The sequence below is a fragment of the Hylobates moloch genome, unplaced genomic scaffold (genome assembly GCF_009828535.3).
Source record: "Hylobates moloch isolate HMO894 unplaced genomic scaffold, HMol_V3 SCAFFOLD_1, whole genome shotgun sequence".
Classification (NCBI taxonomy): domain Eukaryota; kingdom Metazoa; phylum Chordata; class Mammalia; order Primates; family Hylobatidae; genus Hylobates; species Hylobates moloch.
In genome coordinates, this window is record NW_026652276.1 from 186,926,733 (window position 1) to 186,945,818 (window position 19,086).

The 19,086-nt window shown below is 43.9% G+C and overlaps 1 pseudogene; it reads left to right on the forward strand.

Moving 5' to 3' along the window:
* Nucleotides 1-19,086, forward strand: part of LOC116810909 (uncharacterized) — a 70,092-nt pseudogene that overhangs the window by 24,784 nt on the left and 26,222 nt on the right.

Consider the following 19,086-nt stretch of genomic DNA (forward strand, 5'->3'; position numbering starts at 1 on the left):
GTACCCTTTTTTTTTTTTCTGGTGGCATATTATAGCATTAATTGTTCTGACGGCTTAGCTTTATATGTACCCAGCCATGAAATTTCCACTCTGTCATTGGGCAACCTCTCCAGTTAGACCTACACACTGTTGTAAAGTGTTTCCTGGCAGGGAAACCCAAATATTTCATTTCTAATTCTTAGTTCTTTGCAAGTCTGAGCACTGGGTCATGAGTCTCCCACAACTGTTTAGAAGGAGCCAGGGCCCACGTTTCATGCATTCTGTTCAAAGCATAATCCATTCCATGTGCGTGCAGTGAAAATGCAAACGTGAGGGTGGCATTCAGACCTAACGCAGTCTCAGCTTTCAATCCCGCTGTGAATCCAGCGTGGCTGTCATGGGATCTACTGCAGTTAATTTTTTCAGAACTCAGAGCTAAATCCCCGAGGAGGCCTGGGCTGGAGAGGCCACCTGAATGGTGGCCTGCTTAAAGGTGCGGTCATGTTTCCTGATTTAACTGGGTCAGTTTGGTTGTTTATTTTTGCCATTTGATTTCAGGGCAGGGTTGGCTTCAGTGTGCTGGCAATTCCCAGATAGTTTATGCTCTGAGGGACTGGGACAGGTGTTCAAGAACCCCCAGTGACTATTATTTAATTTTGTTCCTCCCCCAGCCTCATGGTTTATATATGAGTTGTTATGTGACAGAGTTCTATTCTTAACCACAAACATGCTCTGTTCAACTGGAATCATGTTCTTTAGACACTGCATTATGCAAGCTGGCTCCAAAGTTTGCCAGAAGTGCTAAACTAAACTGTGACAATTCCCAGCCGTAGTCACTGACACCCCCACAGTGAACCAAACAGCATGCTTACTTGCTTCAAGATAGGGTTTCAGTTGTGTTAAATAACTGTCTGGTGCTACCTGATGAGAAAGCCATGTCTGGCCGTTTGCATCAGCTTCTCTGATCTTGTCTCCTGTCTAATTCCGGAATAAATCCTTTGGGTCTTGGGGGAGGACGTTAAAAAGGCTCTGATGAAGAAGATTAAACCTGAAACAAGTCATAATGAGGCATAAACAAGGTAATACTTGTTGTGAGGTATCTTCCCAGGTTCTAAACAGGAGAGGAGAAAAGATGGTTTCGATGGAGGGCATCTGTTGAGAAACCCCTCTGATGTAGATGTTCCTGTGGAGTCATTTTTATCCAAACGTTAGGACATTAGACAAGTGCACTGGTGGGTTCTCAGGGTTTTTTTCATGGGGTGATCATAAAGAAGTGGCTCTCAAGAATTGCATCAAGCCAGGGATCTTCTAACTTCTGAAGATTGATATCTGGCTTATCTAAGATGACCCAGGGAAGGGGCGGAGCTAGAAGTCTCTGCAGGGAGGTTGTTAGTATTTGCTGGGATTCTTTGGTGGCAAGCAACAGAAATAAACTCTCAAGAAGAGTTAATCTACTTAGGCAGAAAAGGACTTTTTAGAAAGTATGTTCCATGACAGCAAGGGCTAGCTTGTTCACTTGTATTTCCTCAATAGAACAGTACCTTGAATATAGTAGGTACTCGTTGTCTTAGTCCGCTCAGACTGTTAACAAAATTCTTTAGACTGGGTAATTTATAAACAACACAGATTTATTGCTGACAGTTCTGGAGTCTGGGATGTTCAAGATCAAGTTGCCAGCAGATTTGGTATCTGATGAGAGTCCGTTCCTCATAGTTAGTGCCTTCTGTGTGTCCTCTGGCAGAAGGGACCAGCAGGCTCCCTCACACCTTTTCTGTAGGGCACTAATCCCATTCAAGAGGCCTCCTAAAGTTCCCACCTCTTAACACAATCACATTGGGGATTAAGTTCTATAAATTTTAGAGGGACACCAACATTCAGATCATAGCGCTCAGTAAATATTCATGGACTAAAAGAAGATATAGGGTGGATCAAAGCATTGTTAGGAAGATTGAGAACCAGTTTTGGAAAAGGATAAGAATGAGAGCATCTCTGGAGAGGCTTAGGTAGCAGGAACTAGGTCCCTGACAGTCTCATCAGGACACCACTGCTGGAATAACTGCTTTCCAAACATTTTAATATTTTTAAGGGTCTACACTCATGCTTCAAAATCCAGACAGAGAGAAAGAGTGTATATTAATCAGGGTTCTCCAGAGAAACAGAAACCTCTATCTCCACCTCTCCCCCTCTCCTCCCTCCCCCTCTCCCCGTGTGTGTAAAAGAAGGAATTGGCTCGTGTGATTGCAGAGGCTGGCAAGTCCAGTCTGGCAGGTTGGAGACCCAAGCAGAACCCATGTTTCTATTTGAAGGCCATCAGACGGGAAGAGTTGATATTGCATATGAAGGCAGTCTGCTAGAGAATTCTCCTTACTTAGAGGAAAGGTTGGTCTTTTAATTCTATTTAGGCTTCAAGTAGTTGGATGAGGACCATTCACTATGGAGGGCAATCTTCTTGACTGATTAAGGTGTTAATCTCTTTCAAAAACACCCTTGCAGAAACGCTCAGAATGTTTGACCAAATATGTGGGCACTGTGTGGCCCAGTCAAGTTGACACACGAAATTAACCATCACAGAGAAGGAGAGAGAGAGTGCAACTGACCTAGCTTAAGTCGTGTGCTCACCCCTTTGGCTGGTAGAAGGCAGGGTATTTTGTGAGTTCTAGAGATTTTGAACCATGGGGCAGAACTGATTTCCTAAAGGGAAAGTGGAGAGCTGTTACCAGGAGAATGAGAATAAATAGTGGGAAGCTACAAAACAACTGGCTCTTCTTGAAGGATGGTTTTATTTTTCTGATTTTGTTACTTGCTTCCATGTGAGTAAACATCAAAACACATCTGTGCTGCTTTGCTTGACTTCTTCCAGCTCCTCTATACAAGAGGGAGAACAGCTGGGATGGGGAAAAATATTTTTTTCCTTTCTCTCTTCACCTCCAGTCCTCAGTAGAGATGACTGTTTGAGGGGTGATGGTTACCTCCAAGTCCTTGCTCGTGGGGGTCTGTGCTAATGATTGAGCACTCGAATGCTGCCTCACTCTGAAGAGGTCCTTCAATACTGTAAAAGGCATTCACAAGACATCCCTGCCCCGGAAGAGTTTGAATCTGTTGGACTTTGTGCATTTTTCTTTTCTATCCTTCACCTACTAGTTGTGGCTACTACGAACTCATATAGTTCTTCGGGAATTAAAGAGACACGCTTTCCTCAAAGTGCTTTGCATCTATTGGTCAGAAGTGGTCATAATGTACTGTTTGTTAGAAGGACACGTTGCTATGTGCCAGGAAGTTATCATAGGGCATGTAAGTCTACCATGTCTACAATGTGAAGGATGCCTCGTTAGATGCAGCACTCTTGTGCAATGTACAATCTGTCTACTTTATATGGCAGGCCTGAACTACGGAGGGAGAGAGAGACCACCAGAAATCAGGAAAGCACAACTTATTTAATGCTCTTATGAATGGTGTGTGCTGGGGGGTGGTTGCAGTTCCCTTTGTGTTCTCACCAATAGCTGAACCACTGATCAGATTCAAGACAGAACCTTGAATCCAAAACTCCTTTAGTGTGGCAAGTCCACCATAGTTCCTGAGGAAGCTGCCTTCGAGGAATTGGGGACCACTGCTCTCTTTTTAGGGGAATTCCTGAGATACCTGCATATCTCAGACCCGACAAGCAGGGAGTGGGAATGGGCATATTGCTATTCCAGGATACAACTGCTGTGAGATCCTCTTCAGAGGTTTATAAGCCTGACTTCTCATTAGCACGTTAGATACAAGGCATGACTCATTGGCAAATCTACAGACCCATGATAGGGTAGACAAGATCAATAGTCTAAAATGAAAACAGATTTTAAAATGAACAGAAATTTAATGCTTTTTCCTGTATGCCAATGGATCACATGGTACACACCCTGGGGTAGGCATAGCCCACTTTGTAGACCACTGATCTAGAGCCTGGTACTCCCCTTACAACACCTGTGCAGGCAGGACTAATTGAGTACAACACCGTGGGCCTGGAGACACCCTCACCCTCCATTACAACAAGTGGGCACGTGGTTTCTAGGCCAAGAGTTGGCAAATTACAGCCCATTGGCCATACCTGGCCAGCCCCCTGTTTCTACAAAGTGTTTTTGAGACACAGCCACACTCACTTGGTTAGGTATCGTCCATACCTTTTTTCACACTATAAAGGCAGAGCTGAGTAATTGCCACGGAGAGCAGATGGTCCACAAAACCTCAAATACTACCTGACCCTTTACAGAAAAAGGTTGCCAACCCCTGCTCCAGGCAGGTAGTATTGATCCCTGTGTGTTGGTAATAAAAGGTAAGACTTGTCTGCTGCCTTTGCTCTGGAGTTAGGCCAGAGTTTGCGGCATAGCTCATTGTGTTAATGAGGCTCAGTTTGGCCCTTCCTTCGGGGGATTAGCACCTAATCCCGGCTAGCTTTCTTAGAAAGCTCATTCACTGGTCACAAGGACGCAGAGAAGTGAGTGTGGATGAAACTGGTCCTGGTCACCTGAAGTCCATGCCTTACACGGCGTGGGTCAGCTGTGTCCTCTCTGCTAGCTGGCCCCGCTGCTACCTACCTCCAGGTGATGTGCCTGCTACTCAGCACAAGTGACGGAGACAGATAAGGCCTTCCCCACTGCACTGCTGCACAGCTGCTGCACATCCCCAAGGGGGTGGGGCAAATGCATGCTGAAATGTTTGTGTGCACATGTGAATACATTGGTTAGGACTATCCCCAACTCCAGCTAATGCAAGCCTAGTAGACACTTGCGTTTTTGCATATCCATGCACCCTTCTTTTGGGAACTGCCGCTAAATGAAAATCCAAATATTTAATTCCTAGCAATTAGTTTGGGCTTGAGTGGTATTCATTTTTATTCAGAACTCAGGTCCTAGGCCTTATATTATTCAGCTTTCAGTCCCACTTGACAAACTTCCACAGTTCCTCTGAGATGTCCTGATTCTTGCTGGTGAGAATGGCAGAGACTGCTGGTTCCTTACCTAACAGCCATCTACCCTATAAGCCCTGATTTTGAGACAGTCTCTGCCACCTAGGCTGGAGTGCAACCTCCACCTCTTGGGTTCAAGTGATTCTTCTGCCTCAGCTTCCCAAGTAGCTGGGACTACAAGTGCACGCCACCATGCCCGGCTAATTTTTTGTATTGGTAGAGACAGGGTTTTGCTATGTTGGTCAGGCTGGTCTAGAACTCTTGGCCTCAGGTGATCTGCCCATCTTGGCCTCCCAAAGTGCTGGGATTACAGGCATGAGCCACCGCACCTGGCCCCTATAAGCTCTGATTTTATTGGAAACGTGTCCTTTAGTGAATTGTGCCTCTGGAACAGGGACAGACATGTTGTGCTTCATTTGTACTTTATCCTTTTTGTCCTTGGTGCAGAGGTATTACATGCCCTAATGCTGGCTCTTTGGGGCCATGAAAATTGCAGAAGTCACGGCTCTTCCCACTTCAGTCACTGAGCCAACACCAGTACTCACTTACTTCAAAATGTATCTTTCCATGAGAGGAAAGAAAAACCCCACCTTGTTTTTAGTTTGAACACAACTGCATCAAATTCCTTACTGATGACTGAAAAAATTAAGGAAAAGCTCAGAGTGAACAAGAAATAGGAGATCAGCTTTCCTTATAGATGCACAAAATGACACAGCAAGCCTGGGTTGTTTTTTTTTTTTTTAAATTTTGGAGCAGGGTCTTCTGTCCCCCCAGCTGGAGTGCAGTGGTATGATCATAGCTTAGTGCAGCCTTGACCTCGTGTGCTTAAGCAGTCCTCCACCTCATCCTCTCGAGTAGCTGGGACTACACGCATGGGCCATCATGCCCGGCCTAAGCCTGAGTTGAGGTCTAGATCTGTCATTCTCTCATCATGTGCCCCAGAGCCAGTCACTTCCTCTAAAAAGGCTCGGTGTCAAGGCAAGACCACTGCACTCTGAGGCCCCCTTGATCTCTAGGCCCCGGCATTAAAATATATGGGAGATTTCCACCCTTCCTCAGGGGGCTTGCAGGCTGAGGGAGTGAGAATTTCCTCTCCAGCAGCATGGGCAAATTCGTAAAAAGAAAGAAATAAATTGCTTGCTTTTAATGGCCACAAAACCTCAAAGTCTAGTTACCACCAACCAGTCCCTCCTCAGTGAGGCTGGTCGAATCCAGAAAGGCTTTCTCTGGAAGAGCCCAGAAACCTGCTGTCTCATTTCAAAAGCCATCTTCCTTCCCCGAGACAAACATGGTGGAAAGGAGGCCTGCCTGATAACACTGAGGGTTTTGGGGCCAGATTTTTTTCTGCAGGCAGTTTTGGACATTTATTTTAATCTTCTTTATGTGAGCTTTAAAACACATTTAGAAAAGTATACTAACTGGTTGTAGTGGCTCATACCTGTAATCTCAGAACTTTGGGAGGCTGAGGCAGGAGGATCATTTGAGCTCAGGAGTTCACGCAGTGAGACCCCATCTCAACAAAACATCAAAACATTAGCCAGGTTTGGTGGCATGCACCTGTAGTCCCAGCTACTCAGGAGGCTGAGATGGGAGGATCACCTTAGCCTTGGGAGGTTGAGGCTGCAGTGAGCTGAGACTGTGTCCCTGCACTCCAGCCTGGATGACAGAGTGAGACCCTGTCTCAAAAGAAAAGAAAAAATACATTAAACATAATGAACAGTTACTGTTTTTTAAAATAAAGTAAACCCCTTATTAGGTCAAGAAACAGAACTTTGTGAGACCCCTGGAGCCCTCCTGCCAATCCCTTCTCAATTGCATTCCCCCCATTTAATGGTAACCACTGCCTCTATTTTTTTTTTAATTTTTTTAAGATGGAGTTTCGCTCTTGTCACCCAGGCTGGAGTGCAATGGTGCGATCTCGGCTCACTGCAACCTCCACCTCCCAGGTTCAAGTGATTCTCCTGCCTCAGCCTCCTGAGTAGCTGAGATTACAGGCGCCCACCACCACGCCTGGCTAATTTTTTGTATTTTTAGTAGAAATGGGGTTTCAACATGTTGGTCAGGCTGGTCTTGAACTCCTGACCTCTTGTGACCCACCCGCCTCAGCCTCCCAAAGTGCTGGGATTACAGGTGTGAGCCACCATGCCTGGCCCCCCACTGCCTCTACTTTTATGTTCATTCATGTCTTTGATTTTCTTTAAAATTTTACTACAGACATATATGTCCATGGCCACTATTATTTGATGATACCTGCTATTGAAATTTATAGAAATGGATCCATACAGGATGTGTTCTTCATATCTGGCTTCATTCACCAACATGATGTTTATGAGATTCATTCTTGTTGTTGCAAATAGCTGTAGCTTATTCACTGTCATTGTCATGTAGCATTTTATTGCATCAATAGGTTTTCACAAATTCATACCATTGCAGATACTTGTTACCAATTTGGGGATTTCATGAATAGATCTGTTCTGAGTGTTCTTGTCCCTGCCTCCCTGTGCATATTTCAGTAGGATGTCCACCCTGCAGTAGAATTGCTGGGTCATGGGGTATGTTCCGTTGGCTTTGCTAGGTGATGCCAAAGTGATTCTGTGGATTTATACTCTCAGCAACTGTACATGAGAGGTCTTCGTGCCCCACATCTTTGTCAACACTGGAGAATGCTATTCTGTAAGGTTAGCTACCCCGGGTGGTGTGCACGGCTATATCTGTGTGTGTGTGTGTGCGTGTGTGTGTGTGTGTGTTTGTGTGTGACAGAGATTTTTTTTTCTTGAGTTTTAGGGTACATGTGCACAACGTGCAGGTTAGTTACATATGTATACACATGCCATGTTGGTGTGCTGCACCCATTAACTCATCATTTAACATTAGGTATATCTCCTAATGCTATCCCTCCCCCCTCCCCCCACCCCACAACAGGCCCCGGTGTGTGTTGTTCCCCTTCCTATGTCCATGTGTTCTCATTGTTCAATTCTCACCTATGAGTGAGAACATGTAGTGTTTGGTTTTTTGTCCTTGTGATAGTTTGCTGAGAATGATGGTTTCCGGCTTCATCCATGTCCCTACAAAGGACATGAACTCATCATTTTTTATGGCTGCATAGTATTCCTTGGTGTATATGTGCCACATTTTCTTAATCCAGTCTATCACTGATGGACATTTGGGTTGGTTCCAAGTCTTTGCTATTGTGAATAGTGCCACAATAAACATACATGTGCATGTGTCTTTGTAGCAGCATGATTTATAATCCTTTGGGTATATACCCAGTAATGGGATGACTGGGTCAGATGGTATTTCTAGTTCTAGATCCCTGAGGAATCACCACACTGACTTCCACAATGGTTGAACTAGTTTACAGTCCCACCAACAGTGTAAAAGTGTTCCTATTTCTCCACATCCTCTCCAGCACCTGTTGTTTCCTGACTTTTTAATGACTGCCATTCTAACTGGTGTGAGATGGTATCTCATTGTGGTTTTGATTTGCATTTCTCTGATGGCCAGTGATGATGAACATTTTTTCGTGCATCTTTTGGCTGCATAAATGTCTTCTTTTGAGAAGTGTCTGTTCATATCCTTTGCCCACTTTTTGATGGGGTTGTTTGTTTTTTTCTTGTAAATTTGTTTGAGTTCATTGTAGATTCTGGATATTAGCCCTTTGTCAGATGAGTAGACTGCAAAAATTTTCTCCCATTCTGTAGGTTGCCTGTTCACTCTGATGGTAGTTTCCTTTGCTGTGCAGAAGCTCTTTAGTTTAATGAGATCCCATTTGTCAATTTTGGCTTTTGTTGCCATTGCTTTTGGTGTTTTAGACATGAAGTCCTTGCCCATGCCTATGTCCTGAATGGTATTGCCTAGGTTTGCTTCTAGGGCTTTTATGGTTTTAGGTCTAAGATTTAAGTCTTTAATCCATCTTGAATTAATTTTTATATAAGGTGTAAGGAAGGGATCCAGTTTCAGCTTTCTACATATGGCTAGCCAGTTTTCCCAACACCATTTATTACATAGGGAATCCTTACCCCATTTCTTGTTTTTGTCAGGTTTGTCAAAGATCAGATAGTTGTAGATATGTGGCATTATTTCTGAGGGCTCTGTTCTGTTCCATTGGTCTATATCTCTGTTTTGGTAGCAGTATCATGCTGTTTTGGTTACTGTAGCCTTGTAGTATAGTTTGAAGTCAGGTAGCGTGATGCCTCCAGCTTTGTTCTTTTGGCTTAGGATTGACTTGGCAACGTGGGCTCTTTTTTGGTTCCATATGAACTTTAAAGTAGTTTTTTCCAATTCTGTGAAGAAAGTCATTGGTAGCTTGATGGGGATGGCACTGAATCTATAAATTACCTTGGACAGTTTGGCCATTTTCATGATATTGATTCTTCCTACCCGTGAGCATGGAATGTTCTTCCATTTGTTTGTATCCTCTTTTATTTCATTGAGCAGTGGTTTGTAGTTCTCCTTGAAGAGGTCCTTGATGTCCCTTGTAAGTTGGATTCCTAGATATTTTATTCTCTTTGAAGCAATTGTGAATGGGAGTTCACTCATGATTTGGCTCTCTGTTTGTCTGTTATTGCTGTATAAGAATGCTTGTGATTTTTGCACATTGATTTTGTATCCTGAGACTTTGCTGAAGTTGCCTATCAGCTTAAGGAGATTTTGGGCTGAGACGATGGGGTTTTCTAGACATACAATCATGTCATCTGCAAACAAGGACAATTTGACTTCCTCTTTTCTTAATTGAATACCCTTTAGTTCCTTCTCCTGCCTGATTGCTCTGGCCAGAACTTCCAATACTATGTTGAATAGGAGTGGTGAGAGAGGGCATCCCTGTCTTGTGCCAATTTTCAAAGGGAATGCTTCCAGTTTTTGCCCATTCAGTATGATATTGGCTGTGGGTTTGTCATAGATAGCTCTTATTATTTTGAGATACGTCCCATCAATACCTAATTTACTGAGAATTTTTAGCATGAAGGGCTGTTGAATTTTGTCAAAGGCCTTTTCTGCATCTATTGGGATACTCATGTGGTTTTTGTCGTTGGTTCTGTTTATATGCTGGATTATGTTTATTGATTTGCGTATGTTGAACCAGCCTTGCATCCCAGGAATGAAGCCCACTCGATCATGGTGGATAAGCTTTTTGATGTGCTGCTGGATTTGGTTTGCCAGTATTTTATTGAGGATTTTTGCTTTGATGTTCATCAGGGATATTGGCCTAAAATTCTCTTTTTTTGTTGTGTCTCTGCCAGGCTTTGGTATCAGGATGATGCTGGCCTCATAAAATGAGTTAGGGAGGATTCCCTCTTTTTCTATTGATTGGAATAGTTTCAGAAGGAATGGTACCAGCTCCTCCTTGTACCTCTGGTAGAATTTGGCTGTGAATCTGTCTGGTCCTGGACTTTTTTTGGTTGGTAAGCTATTAATTATTGCCTCAATTTCAGAGCCTGTTATTGGTCTATTCAGAGATTCAACTTCTTCCTGGTTTAGTCTTGGGAGGGTGTATGTGTCCAGGAATTTATCCATTTCTTCTAGATTTTCTAGTTTATTTGCATAGAGGTGTTTATAGTATTCTCTGATGGTAGTCTGTATTTCTGTGGGATCGGTGGTGACATCCCCTTTATCATTTTTATTGCATCTATTTGATTCTTCTCTCTTTTCTTTATTAGTCTTGCTAGTGGTCTATCAATTTTGTTGATCTTTTCAAAAAAACACCTCCTGGATTCATTGATTTTTTGAAGGTTTTTTTGTGTCTCTATTTCCTTCAGTTCTGCTCTGATCTTAGTTATTTCTTGCCTTCTGCTAGCTTTTGAATGTGTTTGCTCTTGCTTCTCTAGTTCTTTTAATTGTGATGTTAGGGTGTCAAATTTAGATCTTTCCTGCTTTCTCTTGTGGGCATTTAGTGCTATAAATTTCCCTCTACACACTGCTTTAAATGTGTTGCAGAGATTGTGGTATGTTATATCTTTGTTCTCATTGGTTTCAAAGAACATCTTTATTTCTGCCTTCATTTCGTTATGTACCCAGTAGTCATTCAGGAGCAGGTTGTTCAGTTGCCATGTAGTTGAGCAGTTTTGAGTGAGTTTCTTAATCCTGAGTTCTAGTTTGATTGCACTGTGGTCTGAGAGACAGTTTGTTATAATTTCTGTTCTTTCACATTTGCTGAGGAGTGCTTTACTTCCAACTATGTGGTCAATTTTGGAATAGGTGTGGTGTGGTGCTGAGAAGAATGTATATTCTGTTGATTTGGGGTGGAGAGTTCTGTAGATGTCTATTGGGTCTGCTTGGTGCAGAGCTGATTTCAATTCCTGGATATCCTTGTTAACTTTCTGTCTCATTGGTCTGTCTAATGTTGACAGTGGGTTGTTGAAGTCTCCCATTATTATTCTGTGGGAGTCTAAGTCTCTTTGTAGGTCTCTAAGGACTTGCTTTATGAATCTGGGTGCTCCTGTATTGGATGTATATATATTTAGGATAGTTAGTTCTTCTTGTCGAATTGATCCCTTTACCATTATGTAATGGCCTTCTTTGTCTCTTTTGATCTTTGTTGGTTTAAAGTCTGTTTTATCAGAGATTAGGATTGCAACCTCTGCCTTTTTTTGTTTTCCATTTGCTTGGTAGATCTTCCGCCATCCCTTTATTTTGAGCCTATGTGTGTCTCTGCCTGTGAGATGGGTTTCCTGAATACAGCACACTGATGGGTCTTGACTCTTTATCCAATTTGCCAGTCTGTGTCTTTTAATTGGAGCATTTAGCCCATTTACATTTAAGGTTAATATTGTTATGTGTGAATTTGATCCTGTCATTATGATGTTAGTTGGTTATTTTGCTCGTTAGTTGATGCAGTTTCTTCCTAGCCTCGATGGTCTTTACAATTTGGCATGTTTTTGCAGTGGCTGGTACCGGTTGTTCCTTTCCATGTTTAGTGCTTCCTTCAGGAGCTCTTTTAGGGCAGGCCTGGTGGTGACAAAATCTCTCAGCATTTGCTTGTCTGTAAAGGATTTTATTTCTCCTTCACTTATGAAGCTTAGTTTGGCTGGATATGAGATTCTGGGTTGAAAATTCTTTTCTTTAAGAATGTTGAATATTGGCCCCCAGTCTCTTCTGGCTTGTAGAGTTTCTGCCGAGAGACCTGCTGTTAGTCTGATGGGGTTCCCTTTGTGGGTAACCCAACCTTTCTCTCTGGCTGCCCTTAATATTTTTTCCTTCATTTCAACTTTGGTGAATCTGACAATTAGGTGTCTTGGAGTTGCTCTTCTTGAGGAGTATCTTTGTGGCGTTCTCGTGACAGAGATTTTCTAACCTAATTTTCATTATTGCATTAGCCTAATTTTTATTAAAAATTTCTTTTTTTTTTTTTTTTGAGATAGGGTCTCTATTGCCCAGGCTGGAGTGCAGTGGCAGAATACCAGCTTAACTGGGCTCAAGCAGTCCTCCAACTTCAGCCTCCTGAATAGCTGATACTAAATGCCCATGTCATGGTGCCCAACTAATTTTTTTTTTTTTTTGAGACAGATTCTTGCACTGTCACCCAGGCTAGAGTGCAGTGGTGCGATCTTGGCTCACTGCAACCTCCGCCTCCTTGTTTCAAGAGATGTTCTGCATTTGTCTGATGTTTTCTCATGGTGTCTCACTCGTTCTTCTCTATAAGCTGGGAGTTGTGTCTAAAGGCTTCATTAGAGAAATCTCAGTGTGGTTTTAATGTGCATCTGTTGGATTTTGTTTGTTTGTTTTTTGTTTTTTTGTTCGAGATAGAGTTTTGCTCTTGTCACCCAGGCTGGAGTGGAATGGTGCGATGTCAGCTCACTGCAGTCTCTGCCTCCTGGGTTGAAGTGATTCTCCTGCCTCAGCCTCCTGAGCAGCTGGGATTACAGGTGGCCACCACCACGCCCAGCTAATTTTTGTATTTTTAGTAGAGATGGGGTTTCACCATGTTGGCCAGCCTGGTCTTGTACTCCTGAAGTCGTGATCCACCTGCCTTGGCCTCCCAAAGTGCTGGAATTACAGGTGTGAACCACGGCGCCCGGCTACATCTGTTGGATTTGTAATGAGATTGAGCACCTTTTCATGTATTTACTGGCCATTTGGAATTCTTCTCTCTTGAGGTGCCTGCTCAAGTCTCTTGCCTGTTGTTCTGTTCGCTATGTGTCTTTTTCCTGTTGATTTGCAGGAGTTCTTTATCTTACACGTGTTGAAAATGGCTTGTCCCACTCTGTGGTTTGCCTTTTTACTTTTTTTTAATTTCACTCCTGTCACCCAGGCTGGAGTGCAGTGGCATGTTTTCAGCTTATTACAACCTCCATCTCCTGGGCTCAAGTGATCCTCCTGCCTCAGCCTCTGGAGTAGCTGGGACTACAGGTGCGTGCCACCACACCTGGCTCATTTTTGTATTTTTAGTAGAGATGGAGTTTTGCCACATTGGCCAGGCTGGTCTTGAACTCCTGGCCTCAGGTGATCCACCTGCCTTGGCCTCTCAAACTGCTGGGATTACAGGTGTGAGCCACTATGCCTGGTCTGCCTTTTTCTTTTTGTAAGGGTATCTTTCGGTGAGTGGAAGTTTTAAATTTTAATGTCCAATTTATCAATATTTCTGTAACATGTTCAAGAAATCTTCCCTAACCTGGGGTCACAAAGATCATTATAGATGATCTCCCTGATCGTCTTCCATAACTGGGTCTCAGGTCCTCCTGGAAGTGTTGTTTGTGCATGGTGTGAGGTGGAGGCCTGGTTTCATTTCTTCCCGTAATGACATTAAGAACATGGTCCTTTCCTTAGCCCTCTGCAGTGCTCCCTTCCTTGTAACCTGAGGGTCCCTGTGTGCATGGGTCTGTTTTGGAGATATCCATTCTGTCCATTGGTCTATTTTTCTAAATTTTTATACCAATGTATACTTTCTTAGCTGCCATAGGTTTATAATAAGTCTTGAGGCCTACCTATGCAAGCTCTCCCTCTGAATTACTTTGATGGTGCCGTGGCTAGGATTTTGACATTTCACAGGAGACTTGGCTCAAACCTTATGCCCCTTTTTTGAGGTAGGATTATGGGGTTACTATTCTTTCCTGGGCTGTGATCTCCGAAGTAACTTAGTTTTCCAGTTGGTCCTTTCTAGGGACTCTTCTCACTTGTGTCTTATTAAATAAAGATTTGACTTGAGACCATGGAAGTCCAGTGTTCGGAATGCCTGTATCTGTTATGTTCTACTTTTTGGGACAGGTGGACATACAGGAACTGAATCTGAAATAGATGGTAAGGAAAATCCCCTGAAATTTGAAAACGGGTGCCTGAGAGGTGATTTGGATGTCTCCTTTGGCGGCTGCACGCTGTAGAGAGAATGAACTCTAGAGTCAGGTTTTTGGGCTCAATTCCTGGAAACACCAGTTACTAGCCCTATGACCTTGGTGACATTGATTAACACCCTGGCCTCAGTTTCCTCATCAGTAAAATGGGGATAGAAATAGCATCTACCTCATGGGTGTTTGTGAGGATTAAATGCGATTATATAAAAAAAGGGCCTGGCACAGAATAAGTGCTTGGTAAATCTTAGCCATGATTATTTTTGTTGAAAAGAATTCATCTTTCTTCCAAGGGCTTTGAGACTAACCTAGGAGGTAGCAAAACCCATTCCTCTTGTGTTTCTGAGGTGCAGAGGCTTTACTTGTTGGAGACTCAGCACAGGCGGTGATGATGGTCCTAACATTACCACCTGCCCCTCAGCCCTCAGAAAAGCAGTTCATTTGTGGATGTTGACCTGAGGCAAAATTGATACAAATAAAGTTTATTTGGGCCACATTTGAGAATTGCAGCCAGGAGCAGATTCAAGTTGCCTTGAATATGCATTCCAATTAACAGCAGTTACAGGCAGGTTTTTTTTTTTTCCTGAGATTACAAGTGTTTTTTTTTTTTTTTATTGAGACAGGGTCTCACTGTGTTGCCTAGGCTGGCCTGCAGTGGGATGATCACAGCTCACTGCAGCCTCCACATCCAGGGGTCAAGTAATCCTCCTTCCCCAGCCTCCTGAGTAGCTCAGACTACAGGTGTGCGCTACCATGCCTGGCTTATTTTTTGTAGAGATAAAATTTTGCTATGTTGTCCAGGCTGGTCTCGAATTCCTGGGCTCAAGCAATCCTCCCGCTTCAGCCTCCCAAAGTTTTGGGATTACAGATGTGAGCCACCTTACCTGGCCACAAGTGGATTTTTAAAGGCAAAAAAAGGGGTACGGGGAATGGGCTGACACAAAGTTGTTTGTCAGAAATTCTCATGGGTTTACAGAAATATCAATTAGTGATTGGCTATCTATTGTTAAGCTATAGGGTGTGGATTCTAGTGTGGGGTGTGGCGTTATTAGGTTAATTTATAACTAAATGTGGAAAGAGCAAATAGTCTCAAGAGATGAATACGTAGCTCAAAGTGGGGATTAGGGCATGATTGTAGTCTCATTTTAATGTCTCTCTGGGCCTGATAATTAAAAGGACTTGCATTTCTCAGATAAAAGCTATTTTTTCTGCCCCTGGCTAATAGTTATGTAATATACTTGACTCCTTTAGTTCTTTGAACCTTACGTTTCGGAGGTTATAGAAGTTACAGATGGCAGGAGTCAGCGGCACGGGCCGGGCCCTATTCTGTGCTTGATCACCTTGCTGCTGTGGTAGGGCATTCACCACTCTTCCCGTCTCTCCTGGTCCATGGCCCTTCATCGCTGGAGGTGGAGTTGTTACAGAGGCCAAATATGGGGAGAAACAGTTTACATTCGGTTTACTGGGGAGCCAAAATGAAAGACCCCAGTGGAGTGGAGCAATGAGTTTACACCTTTAGAAGACTGGAAAGAAACTAAAAAGGGAGGCATCTCCTCAGTGCACTGGAAGAGGGTGAAGGATGATGCGATCTTGGGAAAGCTGGGGGCTGGAGTGGATGAACTGCATTGGATGGTCAGTGTCAGGCAGAATAATCGGCACGCCCAGCCCACCATTGTCCCAAGTCAAGCCAGTTGGTACTGGTGCAGAGAAGTAACTTCAGCTTCTGGTCTCAAAGCCATCCTCTGAAGGGTGCCACAATCTCTCAAGCCCTTTTAGAAATGAAGATGGACTGGTGGTGGCGTGGGAGGGCAGACCTAAGTCTGATCTCATTGGAGCCAGACAGAAGGGCAGGCAACTCTAGTTACATTAAAATAGCAATGTATTGTCGAGGGGTTGAAATTGCACACTTACAATTGCACTATTCTATCTATAGTATTATCACATTTAATGATAAATACGTATTTGTGTATATGTATATCTGAAAAGATCTGGAAGGTTATTTCTGCAGCTTTAAAAGAAATTGTCTTTGGGTGGAATTATTAGCACTTTTGATGTTCCTCTATTTTTTTTTTGTATTTGTACTATATATCTGCATAACTTTCTGGTTAAACGAGTTTAAGTTTATAATTTAAATAAAAAGAGAAGGAGCATCATTTGGCCGCACCTCCCTCAACTTCAGATGTAACTTGCGGGCGTGGAGGACAGGGCAGGGAGGCCAGCTGGGGTGTTCCTCCAAGAGTCAGCATTGATGATCGGGCCTCACTCTGTTCCCTACGCAGGTTGGTCACTGCCATCTCTCCAGACCCTCTGGCCCCCTCACTCTAAGGTTCTAATGTTATTTCTATTTCAATATGGGGACGAGAAATAAAAACAGAAGCTGCCTATCTGGATCAGGAAAAGGCGAGAGGGTGTCTTTCTTCCATCTGGGTTTTCTCTGTGACTGTTAACTGGATGCTTACAATGCATGGGGCAGGGTAACCTCCTGCCACTTATAGTGGTGGGGGTTGATGTCAGTGACTTAAGAAAATTAGGGAATAAATGTTTCAGTTTTTTCTCCAGTAACAGAAGGAGGGAGGAGTTGAGGCAGGTATGGTGGCTCCAAAAGGTTATTGATGTCAACTCCTCCTGTGTATGCCTGCCACTCCTGTGGATGGCTGTGAGCACTGAGCTCACAAGATGACTGCTGGACCATCCCTGCTGTGGCCGTGTCCCTGTTTCAGTCAGGATTGGACAGGGACAGGGGCAGATGCACCTCCCAAAAGGCCTCATCCCCAGGCTCGCCAGCATATTTAGTGACATTAATCTGTGCAAGAGGCTTGGAATGCAGTTTTTTGTTTTTGTTTCTTTTTAAACAAACGTATTGTCCTGTTACTAAGGAAGGAGGAAGAATAGACTTTGGGCAGGCAACAAGTACTGTCACATAGTCCAAAAGCTCTGATTCTCACAGGAAAGTCCATAATCTTTAAGTGCTGCAGAGATTTCAGGATCAAGGTAAATTTGTAAAAAATTGGGAAACCAAAGGTATTATACAGTCCCATGGGAAGAGTTTGCTCGACAAGATGGTTCTTATGCTGTAGTTGGTGAGCCAGGGTCTCGCTCCACGTTCACCCTCAGGGCTCGGTGGGGTTGGGGTTAGCCTGATCTGCAGCTAGGCTGGCACCTGTCAGTGCCTGGATGATTGTTCCAACACAGACAGTCCGTAGGAAGCTGACACAAGAGCTGACGGTTCTTGTTTGTCATCCCGTATATTTCTTTCTGTCCCCACTCAGTTGGGCCTTCCTGCATTCTTTTGACAGTCGCTAATGTCACAGACATACTTGACTTTGCCGTTTTTAGAGGGGACCTGTCACCTTTCAATAAACAAGAGGGAAGATCTTTGAGCAGTGAGTTCCAGAGACCCTGTCAAAAAGAAAAACCTCAGACAAGTTTAGCAGAGTTTAAGTGAGAAAAAAACAAACACTCAGAAAACAAAAACACATGATGTGTGAATCAGGCAGCCCTCTGATTCAGAATGGGTTCTAAGAACTCAGTCAGCAATGTGATCAAGTGTTATGGATGCACAGAAAACAGAAGTGAGGTACGTATAGGGCTTAACTGGTTCCTGCTCAGCGTTTGCCTTATTTGATCGTTGGTGGACTGTGATTGAAGGAAGCTCAGTTGCTGTGATGGTGGAGACTCAGCTATTTCTTACAAAAGCATACTCCTAAATTTAGGCTTTCAGTTAGTTTAAGTAGTAAGCCAGGCTGCCTGCAGTTAGTTAAGTAAGGACTTGGGTGCAAAGGCTTCCTCAGGCCAAATTTAGGTTATTTTAACACCCCCAATGGCCAGAGACAGGCTTCTTGGAAGCCAACTGCTCGGAGTAAAACTGTGATGACATTTCCTTTTGAAACATGTACTCCTTGAAATTTGGAAGACATTTTGGGCTAATAGATGTTCTCTGTGCCTGAAAATAAGGATGGCTTCTTCCAAAATGCAGGTGAGTCAGCCCTTCCCTGGAAAGAACTTGCTGACTGCTGCAATTAGGGGCAGTCCACAAAAGAAAAACCATAAGGCTGCATCAAAGCACTGGCTCCTCTCTCAGAGAACAGAGGAGAAGCTGCCCCTCAGAGGAAGGAAGGTGGCTTTCCAGCAGGCAGATGCTGAGTCAGGAGGAAGGTTGCTTCAGGATGTTATGTTAAACAAAACAAAAAGCAGGCCAGGCGCCCTGGCTCACGCCTGTAATCTCAGCACTTTGGGAGGATCACCTGAGGTTAGGTGTTTGAGACCAGCCTAGCCAACATGGTGAAACCCCGTCCCTACTAAAAATACAGAAATTAGCCGGGTGTGGTGGTGCACGCCTGTAATCCCAGCTACTCGGGAGGCTAAGGCAGGAGAATCGCTTGAACCCGGGAGGCAGAGGTTGCAGTAAACTGAGATCGCGCCACTGCACCCCACCGTGGGCGACAGAGCGAGACACCGTTTCAAAATCAACCAACCAACCAAAAAAACAAGGAGTCATCTGATCCCCACCCCCAGCAGAGGCTGAACTTGGAACAAGTACAGATACCATCAGAACTATGATCTCTTTCAGATCAAAGAGGCTCATGGTACATTCTAGCTTTGCTTGTTCTCTGATTCTAGACATTTTCTGCCTTGAAATAGATTTCCTGGGGTGCGCCCGCCCGCCTTGCCTCAGCTCTCAAATACATCCTGGGAGCAAGGAGCCCTGCGGCAGGCAGTTGCCCAGCGCTCGGCCCTCTGCTGCCCTCTGCTGGAATGTCGCTGCCAACACCACTAGTGCTTACCCTCAAAGCTTTGGCCAATTCCTGGTACTTCTTTTTGGTCTGTTAACAGAGAGAAGCTGACAAGCAAGTTACAGACCTTTGTGACTTAGAACTGAAT